The 15,187-nt window shown below is 47.5% G+C and overlaps 1 long non-coding RNA gene across 1 annotated transcript; it reads left to right on the top strand.

Moving 5' to 3' along the window:
• The first annotated feature begins 1,705 nt into the window (after window positions 1–1,705).
• On the top strand, window positions 1,706–4,132 carry LOC143793803 (uncharacterized). The gene is made up of 3 exons (XR_013220270.1): window positions 1,706–2,044; window positions 2,157–2,266; window positions 3,931–4,132. It is a non-coding gene; the product is annotated as an uncharacterized LOC143793803 (long non-coding RNA).
• The last annotated feature ends 11,055 nt before the right edge of the window (window positions 4,133–15,187 follow it).

The raw sequence follows: 15,187 nt of genomic DNA, 5'->3' as shown, positions 1-15,187 counted from the left end.
AAAATTAGCGATGAAGCGACGGTAAAAATTAGCAAAGCCCAGGAATTTCTGAAGGCTCTTCACAGAAGTAGGCTGAGTCCAATCATAAATGGCCTGAACTTTAACAGGGTCCATCTCGATAGTAGAAGGGGAAAAAATGAAGCCCAAAAATGAAACCTTCTGAACTCCAAAGAGACATTTAGACTAGGGTTGAGCGACTTTCATTTTTTTAAGATCGAGTCGGGTTTTGGGAAACCCGATTTTGCCCAGAGTCGAGTCGATTGCAGTCGGCCGATTGTCGCTAAAAGTCGGGGATCGACCGAAACACGAAACCCAATGCAAGTCAATGGGGAAGCATAGTCGGCAGTGAGTGGAGGCCAGGAAAACACCTACAGTGCCCATTTTAATGCCAAAAACATCAATTCTTGTTACTTAAGCTTGTCAATCTTAATTTACCTTACAATAATAGGTAGCCATTGAAAATTGGGGGGTCATTTGGCTAAAGTTGTGGGGGGTAGGGCTGGTTCAAGGAAACGGGCACAGGAAACGTGGACTACGTCACGGCGGTGGAGCAGTGAGAGGTAAGTATGTCAAGTTTGCAAGTGCTGTGATCCTAAGCAAGCAGGGGGGCCCACTCGTTGGCATTGGCACTGGCACAGGGCCCCTCAAAGTACAGCGGTGTGTTTGCACGGCGGGGGCGCCTCCCACCTGCAGCGACACTTTTGCGTACTCTGAGGGGCCCTGTGCCAGTGACGTCGCCAATGAGTATGCCCCCCACCTGATGAAGGAACCTGCACTTTCATCTGCACCTTCCTCTTTGTCCCTGTGTAAGGTGGTATAACATGCGGGAAGGGGAACCTTACTTTCAGCAGGGTCAGATTCTGGCTGTGTAGAGTGCAAGGGGAATGTAGTGGTCTAGGTCAATGTACCAGCAGACTCATCTAGCAGTGGCTGGGCAATGGGCAGGATGAGGAGGAAACAGATATAGTGCCAAAGAATAAAGTAGGCTAAATGCAGTTCAAAATTGGTAACAGGACAGGACTAAACAGGCGGCATTGCTTTGTTCAGTGGAGTAGCAAACCCAGGAGCAGCAGACACTGTTTTAAGGGCCCAACCACACTAGTAGGCCAAATACAGTTTAATATCTGATACTATAGGCCCAAAGCCAGAAGGTTGAAGCTCAGCTGTATTCAGTTGAGGACAACACCAGGCAGGGGCAGACACCGTTAGTAGGCCGGAACCACCAATTTTTTTAAAAACAGCAGTTAATCAGAGCCAGAAGGTAGAAGCTCAGCTTTATTCAGTTGAGGACAACACCAGGCAGGGGCAGACACCGTTAGTAGGCCGGAACCAACAATATTTTTTAAAAACAGCAGTTAATCAAAGCCAGAAGGTAGAAGCTCAGCTTTATTCAGTTGAGGACAACACCAGGCAGGGGCAGACACCGTTAGTAGGCCGGAACCACCAATTTTTTTAAAAACAGCAGTTAATCAGAGCCAGAAGGTAGAAGCTCAGCTTTATTCAGTTGAGGACAACACCAGGCAGGGGCAGACACCGTTAGTAGGCCGGAACCAATAATTTTTTTTAAAAACAGCAGTTAATCAAAGCCAGAAGGTAGAAGCTCAGCTTTATTCAGTTGAGGACAACACCAGGCAGGGGCAGACACCGTTAGTAGGCCGGAACCAACAATTTTTTTTAAAAACAGCAGTTAATCAAAGCCAGAAGGTAGAAGCTCAGCTTTATTCAGTTGAGGACAACACCAGGCAGGGGCAGACACCGTTAGTAGGCCGGAACCAACAATTTTTTTAAAAAACAGCAGTTAATCAGAGCCAGAAGGTAGAAGCTCAGCTTTATTCAGTTGAGGACAACACCAGGCAGGGGCAGACACCGTTAGTAGGCCGGAACCACCAATTTTTTTAAAAACAGCAGTTAATCAGAGCCAGAAGGTAGAAGCTCAGCTTTATTCAGTTGAGGACAAACACCAGGGAGCAGCAAACAGAGGTATTAGGCCCCATCCAGCAATTAAAAAAAAAAAAAAAAAAAAAAGCTTCATCAGAGCCAGAAGGTAGAAGCTCAGCTTTATTCAGTTGAGGACAACACCAGGCAGGGGCAGACACCGTTAGTAGGCCGGAACCACCAATTTTTTTTTAAAAACAGCAGTTAATCAAAGCCAGAAGGTAGAAGCTCAGCTTTATTCAGTTGAAGACAACACCAGGCAGGGGCAGACACCGTTAGTAGGCCGGAACCACCAATTTTTTTAAAAACAGCAGTTAATCAGAGCCAGAAGGTAGAAGCTCAGCTTTATTCAGTTGAGGACAACACCAGGCAGGGGCAGACACCGTTAGTAGGCCGGAACCAACAATTTTTTTTAAAAACAGCAGTTAATCAAAGCCAGAAGGTAGAAGCTCAGCTTTATTCAGTTGAGGACAACACCAGGCAGGGGCAGACACCGTTAGTAGGCCGGAACCAACAATTTTTTTTAAAAACAGCAGTTAATCAGAGCCAGAAGGTAGAAGCTCAGCTTTATTCAGTTGAGGACAACACCAGGCAGGGGCAGACACCGTTAGTAGGCCGGAACCAACAATTTTTTTTAAAAACAGCAGTTAATCAAAGCCAGAAGGTAGAAGCTCAGCTTTATTCAGTTGAGGACAACACCAGGCAGGGGCAGACACCGTTAGTAAGCCGGAACCACCAATTTTTTAAAAAACAGCAGTTAATCAGAGCCAGAAGGTAGAAGCTCAGCTTTATTCAGTTGAGGACAACACCAGGCAGGGGCAGACACCGTTAGTAGGCCGGAACCAACAATTTTTTTTAAAAACAGCAGTTAATCAAAGCCAGAAGGTAGAAGCTCAGCTTTATTCAGTTGAGGACAACACCAGGCAGGGGCAGACACCGTTAGTAGGCCGGAACCACCAATTTTTTAAAAAACAGCAGTTAATCAGAGCCAGAAGGTAGAAGCTCAGCTTTATTCAGTTGAGGACAACACCAGGCAGGGGCAGACACCGTTAGTAGGCCGGAACCACCAATTTTTTTTAAAAACAGCAGTTAATCAAAGCCAGAAGGTAGAAGCTCAGCTTTATTCAGTTGAGGACAACACCAGGCAGGGGCAGACACCGTTAGTAGGCCGGAACCAACAATTTTTTTTAAAAAACAGCAGTTAATCAGAGCCAGAAGGTAGAAGCTCAGCTTTATTCAGTTGAGGACAACACCAGGCAGGGGCAGACACCGTTAGTAGGCCGGAACCAACAATTTTTTTTAAAAACAGCAGTTAATCAAAGCCAGAAGGTAGAAGCTCAGCTTTATTCAGTTGAGGACAACACCAGGCAGGGGCAGACACCGTTAGTAGGCCGGAACCAACAATTTTTTTAAAAAACAGCAGTTAATCAGAGCCAGAAGGTAGAAGCTCAGCTTTATTCAGTTGAGGACAACACCAGGCAGGGGCAGACACCGTTAGTAGGCCGGAACCAACAATTTTTTTTAAAAACAGCAGTTAATCAGAGCCAGAAGGTAGAAGCTCAGCTTTATTCAGTTGAGGACAACACCAGGCAGGGGCAGACACCGTTAGTAGGCCGGAACCAACAATTTTTTTAAAAAACAGCAGTTAATCAGAGCCAGAAGGTAGAAGCTCAGCTTTATTCAGTTGAGGACAACACCAGGCAGGGGCAGACACCGTTAGTAGGCCGGAACCAACAATTTTTTTTAAAAACAGCAGTTAATCAGAGCCAGAAGGTAGAAGCTCAGCTTTATTCAGTTGAGGACAACACCAGGCAGGGGCAGACACCGTTAGTAGGCCGGAACCAACAATTTTTTTAAAAAACAGCAGTTAATCAAAGCCAGAAGGTAGAAGCTCAGCTTTATTCAGTTGAGGACAACACCAGGCAGGGGCAGACACCGTTAGTAGGCCGGAACCAACAATTTTTTTTAAAAACAGCAGTTAATCAGAGCCAGAAGGTAGAAGCTCAGCTTTATTCAGTTGAGGACAAACACCAGGGAGCAGCAAACAGAGGTATTAGGCCCCATCCAGCAATTAAAAAAAAAAAAAAAAAAAAAAGCTTCATCAGAGCCAGAAGGTAGAAGCTCAGCTTTATTCAGTTGAGGACAACACCAGGCAGGGGCAGACACCGTTAGTAGGCCGGAACCACCAATTTTTTTTAAAAACAGCAGTTAACCCCTTCATGACCCAGCCTATTTTGGCCTTAATGACCTTGCCGTTTTTTGCAATTCTGACCAGTGTCCCTTTATGAGGTAATAACTCAGGAACGCTTCAACGGATCCTAGCGATTCTGAGATTTTTTTTTCATGACATATTGGGCTTCATGTTAGTGGTAAATTTAGGTCGATAATTTCTGAGTTTATTTGTGAAAAAAACGGAAATTTGGCAAAAATTTTGAAAATTTTACAATTTTCACATTTTGAATTTTTATTCTGTTAAACCAGAGAGTTATGTGACACAAAATAGGTAATAAATAACGTTTCCCACATGTCTACTTTACATCAGCCCAATTTTGGAAACAAATTTTTTTTTTGCTAGGAAGTTATAAGGGTTAAAATTTGACCAGTGATTTCTCATTTTTACAACAAAATTTACAAAACCATTTTTTTTAGGGACCACCTCACATTTGAAGTCAGTTTGAGGGTTCTATATGGCTGAAAATACCCAAAAGTGACACCATTCTAAAAACTGCACCCCTCAAGGTGCTCAAAACCACATTGAAGAAGTTTATTAACCCTTCAGGTGTTTCACAGCAGCAGAAGCAACATGGAAGGAAAAAATGAACATTTAACTTTTTAGTCACAAAAATGATCTTTTAGCAACAATTTTTTTATTTTCCCAAGGGTAAAAGGAGAAACTGTACCACAAACGATGTGTCCAATTTGTCCTGAGTACGCTGATACCTCATATGTGGGGGTAAACCACTGTTTGGGCATAAGGCAGGGCTTGGAAGGAAAGGAGCGCCATTTGACTTTTTGAATGAAAAATTGGCTCCAATCTTTAGCGGACACCATGTCGCGTTTGGAGAGCCCCCGTGTGCCTAAACATTGGAGCTCCCCCACAAGTGACCCCATTTTGGAAACTAGACCCCCCAAGGAACTTATCTAGAAGCATAGTGAGCACTTTAAACCCCCAGGTGCTTCACAAATTGATCCGTAAAAATGAAACAGTACTTTTTTTTCACAAAAAAATTAGTTTAGCCTCAATTTTTTCATTTTCACATGGGCAACAGGATAAAATGGATCCTAAAATTTGTTGGACAATTTCTCCTGAGTACGCCGATACCTCATATGTGGGGGTAAACCACTGTTTGGGCACATGGTAAGGCTCGGAAGGGAAGGAGCGCCATTTGACTTTTTGAATGAAAAATTATCTCCAACGCTAGCAGAGACCATGTCACGTTTGGAGAGCCCCTGTGTGCCTAAACATTGGAGCTCCCCCACAAGTGACCCCATTTTGGAAACTAGACCCCCCAAGGAACTTATCTAGAAGCATAGTGAGCACTTTAAACTCTCAGGTGCTTCACAAATTGATCCGTAAAAATGAAAAAGTACTTTTTTTTCACACAAAATTTCTTTTAGCCTCAATTTTTTCATTTTCACATGGGCAACAGGATAAAATGGATCCTAAAATTTGTTGGGCAATTTATGCTGAGTACGTTGATACCTCATATGTGGGGGTAAACCACTGTTTGGGTGCACGGCAAGGCTCGGAAGGGGAGGCGTGCCATTTGACTTTTTGAATGGAAAATTAGCTCCAATCGTTAGCGGACACCATGTCGCGTTTGGAGAGCCCCTGTGTGCCTAAACATTGGAGCTCCCCTACAAGTGACCCCATTTTGGAAACTAGACCCCCCAAGGAACTTATCTAGATGCATAGTGAGCACTACCCCCAGGTGCTTCACAGAAGTTTATAACGCAGAGCCGTGAAAATAAAAAATAATTTTTCTTTCCTCAAAAATGATTTTTAGCCCAGGATTTTTTAATTTTTCAAGGGTAATAGGAGAAATTGGACCCCAACAGTTGTTGCCCAGTTTGTCCTGAGTACGCTGGTACCCCAAATGTGTGGGTAAACCACTGTTTGGGCACACGTCGGGGCTTGGAAGGGAGGGTGCATCATTTGACTTTTTGAATGCAAGATTGGCTGGAATCAATGGTGGCGCCATGTTGCGTTTGGAGACCCCTGATGTGCCTAAACAGTGGAAACCCCTCATTTCTAACTTCAACACTAACCCCAACACACCCCTAATCCTAATCCCAACTGTAGCCATAACCCTAATCCCAACCCTAACCCCAACACACCCCTAACCACAACCCTAACCCCAACACACCCGTAACCCTAATTCCAACCCTAATCCTAACCCTAATCCCAACCCTAACCCTAATCCCAACCCTAACCACAACTGTAACCCCAACACACCCCTAACCCTATCCGTAACCCTAACCACAAACCTAATCTTAACCCTATTTCCAACCCTAGCCCTAATTCCAACCCTAACCCTAAGGGTATGTGCCCACGTAGCGGATTCGTGTGAGATTTTTCCGCACGACTTTTGAAAAATCTGCAAGTAAAAGGCACTGCGTCTTACCTGCGGATTTACAGTAGATTTCCAGTGTTTTTTTGTGCGGATTTCACCTGCGGATTCCTATTGAGGAACAGGTGTAAAACGCTGCGGAATCCGCACAAAGAATTGACATGCTGTGGAAAATACAACGCAGCGTTTCTGCACGGAATTTTCCGCACCATGGGCACAGCGGATTTGGTTTTCCATAGGTGTACACGGTACTGTAAACCTGATGGAAAACTGCTACGAATTCGCAGCGGCCAATCCGCTGCGGATCCGCGGCCAATCCGCTGCGGAGCCGCGGCCAATCCGCTGCGGATCCGCGGCCAATCCGCTGCGGATCCACGGCCAAATCCGCACATGCCATAACCCTAACCCTACCCCTAACCCTAACCCTACCTGTAACCCTAACCCTACCCCTAACCCTAACCCTACCCGTAACCCTAACCCTAGTTCTAACCCTAACCCTAGTTCTAACCCTAACCCTAGTGGAAAAAGAAAAAAAAAATATTTTCTTTATTTTATTATTGTCCCTATCTATGGGGGTGATAAAGGGGGGGTTTATTTATTATTTTTTTTATTTTGATCGCTGTGGTAGAACCTACCACAGCGATCAAAATGTACTTGTAAGGAATCTGCCGGCTGGCAGATGCGGCGGGCGTACTGAGCATGCGCCCGCCATTTTGGAAGATGGCGGCGCCCAGCGAGGAGACGGCCGGACACCGGGAGGATCGGTAAGTATGAAGGGGTGGTGGGGGGGTGGATTGGAGCACAGGGAGGGTGATCGGACCACAGGGGGGGTGATCGGACCACAGGGGGGAGCGGACAGCAGGACGGGGGAGCCGGCAGGCGGACGGAGGGGACCGGACCCCATAACGGAGGACTGGGGGGGCGATCGGTGGCTGTGGGGGGGGTCACTTCAGGTTTTCCAGCCATGGCCGATGATATTGCAGCATCGGCCATGGCTGGATTGTAATATTTCACCAGTTTTTTAGGTGAAATATTACAAATCGCTCTGATTGGCAGTTTCACTTTCAACAGCCAATCAGAGCGATCGTAGCCACGGGGGGGTGAAGCCACCCCCCCTGGGCTGAAGTACCACTCCCCCTGTCTCTGCAGATCGGGTAAAATGGGAGTTAACCCCTTCACCCGATCTGCAGGGACGCGATCATTCCATGACGCCACATAGGCGTCATGGGTCGGATTGGCACGGGTTTTCATGACGCCTACGTGGCGTCATGGGTCGGGAAGGGGTTAATCAAAGCCAGAAGGTAGAAGCTCAGCTTTATTCAGTTGAGGACAACACCAGGCAGGGGCAGACACCGTTAGTAGGCCGGAACCACCAATTTTTTTTAAAAACAGCAGTTAATCAAAGCCAGAAGGTAGAAGCTCAGCTTTATTCAGTTGAGGACAACACCAGGCAGGGGCAGACACCGTTAGTAGGCCGGAGCCACCAATTTTTAAAAACACAGCACTTAATGAGAGCCAGAAGGTTGAAGCTCAGATTTATTCATTTGAGGACAACTTGAATTAGGGACTGCAGACAGACTTACCAGGCTGTCCCCTGTGTGGACCATGCATCCAATACATTAACCCATTGTGCCACAAAGGACACGTAACCTTCCGTGGCCATGCCTACCGCTCCATGTGTCTATTGTCAGGTGTACCTTTGGACTCACAGATTGACAGAATGAAAGGACAATGTGGTCTTTAACATGCTGGTGGAGGGGTGGGATGGCTTTTCTCGCAAAAGAATTGTCAACTGGGTAGCTCATAGCGTGGTACAGCGTAGTACATAATGGCTTTATTAATATTAAATAAAATAAAAAAATAGGCTCTATGCACTGTAAAATTGGTTCCAGGGGTACACGGGCAGCAGTGGTCAGGTGAGTGGAGGCCTAGTGGAAGGAGGGACCGCAGACAGGCTTCCAAGGCCTAACACAATAAAATGGGCTGGCTGTAGGCACTTTATAATTGGTTCCAGGGGTACACGGGCAGCAGTGGTCTGGTCAGTGGAGGCCTTGTGGAAGGAGGGACCGCAGACAGGCTTCGAAGGCCTAACACAATAAAATGGGCTGGCTGTAGGCACTGTAAAATTGGTTCCAGGGGTACACGGGCAGCAGTGGTCTGGTCAGTGGAGGCCTAGTGGAAGGAGGGACCGCAGACAGGCTTCGAAGGCCTAACACAATAAAATGGGCTGGCTGTAGGCACTTTATAATTGGTTCCAGGGGTACACGGGCAGCAGTGGTCTGGTCAGTGGAGGCCTAGTGGAAGGAGGGACTGCAGACAGGCTTCGAAGGCCTAACACAATAAAATGGGCTGGCTGTAGGCACTTTATAATTGGTTCCAGGGGTACACGGGCAGCAGTGGTCTGGTCAGTGGAGGCCTAGTGGAAGGAGGGACCGCAGACAGGCTTCGAAGGCCTAACACAATAAAATGGGCTGGCTGTAGGCACTGTAAAATTGGTTCCAGGGGTACACGGGCAGCAGTGGTCTGGTCAGTGGAGGCCTAGTGGAAGGAGGGACCATAGACAGGCTTCGAAGGCCTAACACAATAAAATGGGCTGGCTGTAGGCACTTTAAAATTGGTTCCAGGGGTACAAGGGCAGCAGTGGTCTGGTCAGTGGAGGCCTAGTGGAAGGAGGGACCGCAGACAGGCTTCGAAGGCCTGACACAATAAAATGGGCTGGCTGTAGGCACTTTAAAATTGGTTCCAGGGGTACACGGGCAGCAGTGGTCTGGTCAGTGGAGGCCTAGTGGAAGGAGGGACCGCAGACAGGCTTCGAAGGCCTAACACAATAAAATGGGCTGGCTGTAGGCACTTTAAAATTGGTTCCAGGGGTACAAGGGCAGCAGTGGTCTGGTCAGTGGAGGCCTAGTGGAAGGAGGGACCACAGACAGGCTTCGAAGGCCTAACACAATAAAATGGGCTGGCTGTAGGCACTTTATAATTGGTTCCAGGGGTACACGGGCAGCAGTGGTCTGGTCAGTGGAGGCCTAGTGGAAGGAGGGACCGCAGACAGGCTTCGAAGGCCTAACACAATAAAATGGGCTGGCTGTAGGCACTTTAAAATTGGTTCCAGGGGTACACGGGCAGCAGTGGTCTGGTCATTGTAGGCCTAGTGGAAGGAGGGACCGCCGACAGGCTTCGAAGGCCTAACACAATAAAATGGGCTGGCTGTAGGCACTGTAAAATTGGTTCCAGGGGTACACGGGCAGCAGTGGTCTGGTCAGTGTAGGCCTAGTGGAAGGAGGGACCGCCGACAGGCTTCGAAGGCCTAACACAATAAAATGGGCCAGCTGTAGGCACTGTAAAATTGGTTCCAGGGGTACACGGGCAGCAGTGGTCTGGTCAGTGGAGGCCTAGTGGAAGGAGGGACCGCAGACAGGCTTCGAAGGCCTAACACAATAAAATGGGCTGGCTGTAGGCACTTTATAATTGGTTCCAGGGGTACACGGGCAGCAGTGGTCTGGTCAGTGGAGGCCTAGTGGAAGGAGGGACTGCAGACAGGCTTCGAAGGCCTAACACAATAAAATGGGCTGGCTGTAGGCACTTTATAATTGGTTCCAGGGGTACACGGGCAGCAGTGGTCTGGTCAGTGGAGGCCTAGTGGAAGGAGGGACCGCAGACAGGCTTCGAAGGCCTAACACAATAAAATGGGCTGGCTGTAGGCACTGTAAAATTGGTTCCAGGGGTACACGGGCAGCAGTGGTCTGGTCAGTGGAGGCCTAGTGGAAGGAGGGACCGCAGACAGGCTTCGAAGGCCTAACTCAATAAAATGGGCTGGCTGTAGGCACTTTATAATTGGTTCCAGGGGTACACGGGCAGCAGTGGTCTGGTCAGTGGAGGCCTAGAGGAAGGAGGGACTGCAGACAGGCTTCGAAGGCCTAACACAATAAAATGGGCTGGCTGTAGGCACTTTATAATTGGTTCCAGGGGTACACGGGCAGCAGTGGTCTGGTCAGTGGAGGCCTAGTGGAAGGAGGGACCGCAGACAGGCTTCGAAGGCCTAACACAATAAAATGGGCTGGCTGTAGGCACTGTAAAATTGGTTCCAGGGGTACACGGGCAGCAGTGGTCTGGTCAACGGAGGCCGATTGTAATGAGTGTCTGCCAGTTAGTAGTCAAAAACAACAATTAAATGTGAATGTCTCGCATTAAAACAAAACAAAAACACTAAAGGGTGCAATCATTGGGTTCAGGGGTGGGATCCTCTGCGTTGTTTCAGACCTACTAATTTAGCGCAAAGTATATACTGTGGTAAATAGAGGACACTGCCCCTGACTATGTTAAGTACCATCATACATGTCAACACAATGGTATTGTCAGTGGCAGGTATGAAAGGATGTCATCGCATAGACTAAACATTGGTGGAAGTGTGAGAGATAACTGTGGAAGTGGTAGAGCAATGTTTGACCTGGGGGCGGGTGAACTCTCTTGTGGCCGGCGGTACAGGCCCAGGGCCCCTCATGTTACAACAGTGTGTCTGACGTTGGGTGCGCACCACCACCGCCAGAGACACTTTATTGTACTATGAGGGACCCAGTAGCAATGCCGTCGACCAAAAGCAAGCACACCCACCTCTTCAGACAAACAACAGTCTCACGGGTGCTTGCGCCAAGTCGCGATACCACGGCCCCGTGTGGGGAGTTTGGCCATTTAGGGAGGTGTAAACATGTCGTATGCTGGACAATCAGCTGCAGAAAATTAGACATTAGAAAAGTAATTCACAGTAGTCCACAGGCAAGAGCTTTTCATAGGAAAGCTAGGTGTCGGCCGAGCAAGGTGGGGCAAAAGATTTCGAAATCCAGTTGTGGTTCATTTTAATGAATGTTAGATCGTCAACATTTTGGGTAGCCAGACGAGTCCTTTTTTCGGTTAATATTGAACCTGCAGCACTGAATACTCTTTCTGATAGGACACTTGCTGCCAGGCAAGCAAGCTCCTGCAATGCATATTCTGCCAATTCTGGCCAGGTGTCTAATTTTGATGCCCAGTAATCAAATGGGAATGACGGTTGAGGGATAACATCGATAAGGGATGAAAAATAGTTAGTAACCATACTGGACAAATGTTGTCGCCTGTCACTTTCAATTGATGCAGCAGTACCTGTCCTGTCTGCGGTCATAGCAAAATCACTCCACAACCTGGTCAGAAAACCCCTCTGTCCAACGCCACTTCTGATGTGTGCACCCCTAACAGTCCTAGTCTGCTGCCCCCTGGAGCTCGTGTGAGAACGATCACGTGCGCTGTGTGCTGGGAATGCCTGAAGCAAATGGTCAACAAGAGTTGATTGTTTGGTTGCTAATATTAGTTCCAAGTTCTCATGTGGCATAATATTTTGCAATTTGCCTTTATAGCGTGGATCGAGGAGGCAGGCCAACCAGTAATCGTCATCGTTCATCATTTTCGTAATGCGTGTGTCCCTTTTTAGGATACGTAAGGCATAATCCGCCATGTGGGCCAAAGTTCCAGTTGTCAAATCTCCGGTTGTGATTGGTTGAGGGGCAGTTTCAGGCAAATCGACGTCACTTGTGTCCCTCAAAAAACCAGAACCCAGCCTTGCCACGCAACCAATTTCCAGTGCCCCCGGGAAAGCTTCCGCATTAAAAATATACTCATCCCCATCATCCTCCTCGTCCTCCACCTCCTCTTCGCCCGCTACCTCGTCCTGTACACTGCCCTGACCAGACAATGGCTGACTGTCATCAAGGCTTTCCTCTTCCTCTGGTGCAGACGCCTGATCCTTTATGTGCGTCAAACTTTGCATCAGCAGACGCATTAGGGGGATGCTCATGCTTATTATGGCATTGTCTGCACTAACCAGCCGTGTGCATTCCTCAAAACACTGAAGGACTTGACACATGTCTTGTATCTTCGACCACTGCACACCTGACAACTCCATGTCTGCCATCCTACTGCCTGCCCGTGTATGTGTATCCTCCCACAAAAACATAACAGCCCGCCTCTGTTGGCACAGTCTCTGAAGCATGTGCAGTGTTGAGTTCCACCTTGTTGCAACGTCTATGATTAGGCGATGCTGGGGAAGGTTCAAAGACCGCTGATAGGTCTGCATACGGCTGGAGTGTACAGGCGAACATCGGATATGTGAGCAAAGTCCACGCACTTTGAGGAGCAGGTCGGAGAACCCAGGATAAGTTTTCAATAAGCACTGCACCACCAGGTTTAAGGTGTGAGCCAGGCAAGGAATGTGTTTCAGTTGGGAAAGGGAGATGGCAGCCATGAAATTCCTTCCGTTATCACTCACTACCTTGCCTGCCTCAAGATCTACTGTGCCCAGCCACGACTGCGTTTCTTGTTGCAAGAACTCGGACAGAACTTCCGCGGTGTGTCTGTTGTCGCCCAAACACTTCATAGCCAATACAGCCTGCTGACGCTTGCCAGTAGCTGGCCCATAATGGGACAACTGGTGTGCAACAGTGTCATCTGCCGATGGAGTGGTTGGCCGACTGCGGTCTGTGGAAGAGCTGTAGCTTCTGCAGGAGGACGAGGAGGAGGAGGAGGAGGGGGTGCGAACGCCTACAGCCAACATTGGCCGAGGGTGCTACAACCTTAAGGGACGTTTGGTAGTTAGTCCAGGCTTGAAAATGCATGGTGGTTAAGTGTCTATGCATGCAACTAGTATTTAGACTTTTCAGATTCTGACCTCTGCTTAAGCTAGTTGAACATTTTTGACAGATGACTTTGCGCTGATCTATTGGATGTTGTTTAAAAAAATGCCAGACTGCACTCTTCCTAGCATCGTATCCCTTTTCAGGGATTGCAGACTGAGCTTTAACCGGATGGCCACGCTGTCCTCCAACAGGTTTTGGCTTTGACACGCGTTTTGGGCCAGATATGGGCCCGGCAGATGGAACCTGTTGCGATGTTGATGCCTGCTGCGGCCCCTCCTCCACCTCCGCTTCTGAACTACTGCCGCCTGCAACCTGTTCCCCCAATGGCTGCCAATCGGGGTCAACAACTGGGTCATCTATTACCTCCTCTTCGAGCTCGTGTACAACTTCGTATGTGTCACTGTGTCGGTCGGTGGTATAGCGTTCGTGGCGGGGCAACATAGTCTCATCAGGGTCTGATTGTGGATCAGTACCCTGAGAGGGCAATGTGGTGGTCTGAGTCAAAGGAGCAGCATAGTACTCTGGCTGTGGCTGTGCATCAGTGCACTCCATGTCAGAATCTACTTGTAATGGGCATGGCCTGTTAACTGTTTCACTTTCTAAGCCAGGGACGGTATGTGTAAAGAGCTCCATGGAGTTACCCGTTGTGTCGCCTGCTGCACCCTTCTCTCTTGTTGTAGTTTTTGCTGAAGAGGACAAGGAAGCGACTTGTCCCTGACCGTGAACATCCACAAGCGACGCGCTGCTTTTACATTTACCAGTTTCAGAAGAGGAGGCAAAAGAGCTAGAGGCTGAGTCTGCAATGTAAGCCAAAACTTGCTGTTGCTGCTCCGCCTTTAAAAGCAGTTTTCCTACTCCCAGAAAAGAGAGCGTTCGAGGCCTTGTGTAGCCAGACGACGAAACTGGCTCCACAGCTCCAGACTTAGGTGGAATATTTTTATCCCCATGACTACCTGATGCTCCACTACCACTACCATCATTACCAGCTGACAATGAACGCCCACGGCCACGACGACCTCTTGCACCAGACTTCCTCATTGTTTTAAAAACTTAACCAAAGTATCTTTATTTGTTGCTGTCAAACAACTTACACGGTGAGCTATAACTTCAGTATGATTTCAATATCCCTTAACAGGTTGGTGAAACCACAAGGAAAATCAGGCACAATGTTACACACTCTGTTTTCTGTGGCACCAAATCACAGAGATGCCACACACGCAGGACTGTCACTCAAGCACAAATGTCAATATTAATCTCCCACTGTTTTATTTTTTTTTTCTTTTTCAGGGAGACTTTAGAAACCAAATAATAAAAAAAAGGCTTTCTATGGCCCACTGAGTGAGAGATGGCACACACAGGAGTCAGGAGTGGCACACAAGCAGAAAGGGCAATATTAATCTCCCACTGTTTTATTTTTTTTTATTTTTCAGGGAGACTTTAGAAACCAAATAATAAAAAATAAATAGGCTTTCTATGGCCCACTGAGTGAGAGATGGCACACACAGGAGTCAGGAGTGGCACACAAGCAGAAAGGACAATATTAATCTCCCACTGTTTTATTTTTTTTTCTTTTTCAGGGAGACTTTAGAAACCAAATAATAAAAAATAAATAGGCTTTCTATGGCCCACTGAGTGAGAGATGGCACACACAGGAGTCAGGAGTGGCACACAAGCAGAAAGGGCAATATTAATCTCCCACTGTTTTATTTTTTTTTTATTTTTCAGGGAGACTTTAGAAACCAAATAATAAAAAATAAATAGGCTTTCTATGGCCCACTGAGTGAGAGATGGCACACACAGGAGTCAGGAGTGGCACACAAGCCCTGAGGCCAATATTTTTCTCCCACTGATTGATGTAGTGATTTTTTTTCAGGTAGATTTTAAAACACAAATCAAGCAAAAAAATTAATAGGCTTTCTATGGCCCACTGAGTGAGAGATGGCACACACAGGAGTCAGGAGTGGCACACAAGCCCTGAGGCCAATATTTTTCTCCCACTGATTGATGTAGTGATTT

Source organism: Ranitomeya variabilis, chromosome 1 (genome assembly GCF_051348905.1).
Source record: "Ranitomeya variabilis isolate aRanVar5 chromosome 1, aRanVar5.hap1, whole genome shotgun sequence".
NCBI lineage: Eukaryota > Metazoa > Chordata > Amphibia > Anura > Dendrobatidae > Ranitomeya > Ranitomeya variabilis.
This window is presented reverse-complemented; position numbering and strand designations above follow the sequence as displayed.